This window comes from Grammomys surdaster, unplaced genomic scaffold, assembly GCF_004785775.1.
Source record: "Grammomys surdaster isolate TR1022 unplaced genomic scaffold, NIH_TR_1.0 144, whole genome shotgun sequence".
NCBI classification, from domain to species: Eukaryota; Metazoa; Chordata; class Mammalia; order Rodentia; family Muridae; genus Grammomys; species Grammomys surdaster.
Window position 1 is genome coordinate 6421632 of NW_021604602.1, and position 3709 is coordinate 6425340.

Genomic DNA, 3709 nt, shown 5'->3' on the forward strand with positions numbered 1-3709 from the left:
CGCTGGTGTGTGCACTACAGCTCTGCTCCACGCTGGTGTGTGCACTATAGCTCTGCTCCACGCTGGTGTGTGTGCACTACAGCTCTGTTCCACACTAGTGTGTGTGCACTACAGCTTGGCTCCATGCTGGTGAGCCACGACTCACCAGCTACACATGAGAACGGTGCAGTATGATCTCTGTCAAGCCAACTGTTTGGTTTCTCTTACCTTGTTTCATTCTCCCAATATCATGGACTCCGTTTAGGATGCCTGATCCACCCACACAGCCCCTGAAAGCTACAACCCTCAAGTGACACAGCTCTGCCACTAACCAAGGGCAACTGGTCTTCTAAATGGTGTTCTGAGCCAACCTCTTCTTCAAGTAAGGTAGACACAGGCTGTTGCCACTGGAAAGTCTCATGGTTTAGGAGACCAAACATTCATAAGGAGGGAAGGGACAGGCTAGGAGCAAAGACTGTGCAGCCAGGGGTGCAGCCTCAGCAGCCAGTGCCTTGGCTCTGCTAACCAGAGACCTGGCTGGACTTCCCCCCAGAGACTGCCAAACATCATCAGGAAGCACTCTCCACTCAGGGCAATCTGTGTTCTCTGTGTTAGCACCTCTCCAGCAGCCATGGCAGGATTCAGGATGCCTTCATCTGACTCTGCCACAGGTCCAGGTAAGCCTAGAGTCTCCAGTGCTCATCAGCCCTGCCTCCCCTGACACCTGCTAGACAAAGGGAAAGCAGCGGTAGGATACTCTCTTCTAGCTATTTCTGTAAGAGCCTCCTGCATCTTGAATGTCAAAAACCACACCTACGATGCCAAGTCTCCACCTTCTCAGATTCCTGCCCATTCCAGACCTCACACAAGGCACACGTGAGTGACAACTGAAGCCCTTCCTTAGCTCCGTGTTTGTTCTTTAGTGTCTGACAGGGCTACTGTATGCTCTAATGGCCAGAGGAAGCAGTTATTGAAGTCATGTGACCTGCTATTCAAAGCAAAAGCTTTAGTGACTGAGAATTCTTAGTGAGTCTGCAGCGTCATCACAAGAACAGACAGTCTGGAGAGAGGTACTTACTGAAAGCCCCAACCACGCCAGGATGTTGAGGGTTTACACAATGAGATCAGTGCAGCTCTGTCCTACCCGAAGAGCTTTACACAGGGTTACTACCTATCCTTCAGTCCTTGGCTAGCTCATCTGTGGAGAGGACACAAACAGGACCAGTGGCAGTTTGTTCCTCAGCAGCGTGACATGTGCTTGAGAGCTCTCTGGAGCCGGGGCTAGTTCCAGTGAGTTCTACCACTTCAGGTAGATAGCCTTGGGCAAATGCTTCTCTCTTTGGGTTTTGAGTTCCCCCTGGGTGTGGGGGACATTGGGTAGATTAATGCATTTCTATAAATATTAAGAACAGCACCTAAGAGCTGGAGAGATGGCTCAGAAGTTGGGATCACTGGCTGCTCTTCCAGAGGTCCTGAGTTCAATTCCCAGCACCCACATGGTGGCTCACAACCATCTGTAATGGAGACTGATTTCCTCTTCTGGCACACAAGTATACACATAGCTATTGCAATCATATACATAAAATAAATAAATCTTAAAAAAAAAAAAAAGACCAGCACCTGAGCAGTGTGAACAGCCTCGGGTGACCGACAGGTCAGCTGCAGCAGCAGCCTGCCTTCATCTATCCTAAGACATCTGCCTACAAGTGTTACTAACTCTGGGATCATGGTATGTACTTCAAAAATAAATGCCTTGTATATGCCAGCAGTTGTTTTATCCTGACTTTAACATCTGGAGTGCCTGCTGTGGCTGGCAACACTTGGATTCAGTGCATACAAAAGAGCCCTAGCCTGTGAGCCATCCTCAGCACTGACGTTAACGCCACACAGCCTTCTATCGGGCATCTACAGACAGGGGCTCATCACTGCAAATCTATTCCCCAACGTTCAGAAGCAACTGGCAAGGACACAGTGTGCTGCCACAGGCCTTTAATCCCAGCATCCAGTGTTTGGGAGGCAGAGACAGTTAAATCTCTGTGAGTTCAAGACAAGTCTAGTCTACAAAGTGAGTTCTAGGACAGCCAGGGCTACACAGAGAAACCCTGTCTAAAAAAAAAAACAAAAAAAACAAAAAAAAAAAAACCAAACAAACAAAAAAAACCTGAGAGAGGGGGAAGGAGGGAGAGGGAGACTAGAACTACCAGCAGCATCCAAAACCCCAACTCTAGGCACGAGCAGCCTGTGAGCACCACTGGGCTCTTCCACACACACTTAACACCCTTGCCTGCCCTCCCTCCCTTCTGAACCTCAGCTACCTCTTGGTTATCTGCTTTTGGTTGGCTTCAAAAATTACCCACTTTTGAGGTCCTACAGACAAATGAAATACTATTTTGCTGTACATAACTCCTTTGACAAGTGGATCATGGTAATAACAGTTGCCTACTTTACTTTTTGGAGACCTGAAGGCCACTTTGTTAAAATCACTGCCTCTTCACTTGGGCCTGACACAGTGTCTGGGGGTGAAAACTTCATCTTCAGATCACATGATGACCTCACTTCTGAACCTGTGTCCCAGAAAAAGCCACGATGTTTAATTACCTGTGCACAGACCTCTGCCTGTTCTACCCCAACACTTCATCCCAGCCACCTCTGTCCCCAAAACAGCCCTAGATCCTGTCAACAGGTCTGAAGACCTGGGTGTCTGTCATCCTTGGCCACCTTGAGAGTAAACTGCCTTCTACACCCCGCAGAAGAGGCAGATGAGTTGTGCCTGGGGAACTATCAACAATGACTGCTGAGCTAACAGTGTGTCTCTTACCGTCTCTGTGGGAGATACAGAAAGAAATGCTTCAGTTTCTTCAATTAAACATTCCCTAGCTATTGGAAATTAAAGATACTAGTTTCTAAACTAAGCTTTCTCAAATGTCTAAATATATAGCAACACAGACATCTCTCCTTCTCTTGAGTATAAAGTATAAATATTTTTCACACCCTGGGAAGCAAAATAAGGTTTCTAACATTAAGTATGCACCCTTCAGATACAGAGAGAATTCCTGCTAAACAACCAAAGGAAGTGACTGTGCAGGCTCCTTTAGGTTGTGTTTGGTTTTGAGATAGAGCCTCATTATGCTGTAACTAGGGACTTGCCCTGTGGTCTATGCCGACCTCTAGATTCCAGCCCGGCCTCAGCCACCTGTATTCTGAGACTGCAGATGTGAACTCCACATCTGGCCTAAAGATTCATTGAAATGAAAACTGCTGACAGTGGGTGTTGCTAGGCGTCAAAGCACTGGCCAGAATCTTTAGTCCGGCCTCAGTTGTATGAGCTGATGATTTAGATATCTCTGATGGTTTCACCAGTGCCACCACAAGTAAGACGGTGTCCACATAACTACAGCAATTGTTTCTTCCTTTTCCACTTCTTTCTCTTATTTAAATTTTTCAGTACTAGGGATTGATCACAGGCTTTCCACATGCCAGGCAAGCATTCTACCACTGAGCTAATATCTTCAGTCCTTTTGTCTTTAGCACTTCGAGACAGAGTCTTGCCACTTAGCCCTGGTCTTAGGTCTTGGTAATCTCCATCAGTCTCTCAAGAAGCCTGGATTACAGGTGTTTCACCAGGCCTAGCTGCTGTTTTGCTTGGTTCTGTTTTCCTGTGTCTTCTGGTAGCATGTGATCTTTGAGATGGATATCCCATGTGATCTGTGAGATGGATATCCCATGTGAT

General features: G+C 47.1%; 1 protein-coding gene across 1 annotated transcript in view; it reads right to left on the reverse strand.

The window, feature by feature from the left end:
- Mok (MOK protein kinase) overlaps positions 1 to 3709 on the reverse strand; it is a 33158-nt gene that overhangs the window by 13568 nt on the left and 15881 nt on the right. The window lies entirely within an intron of this gene.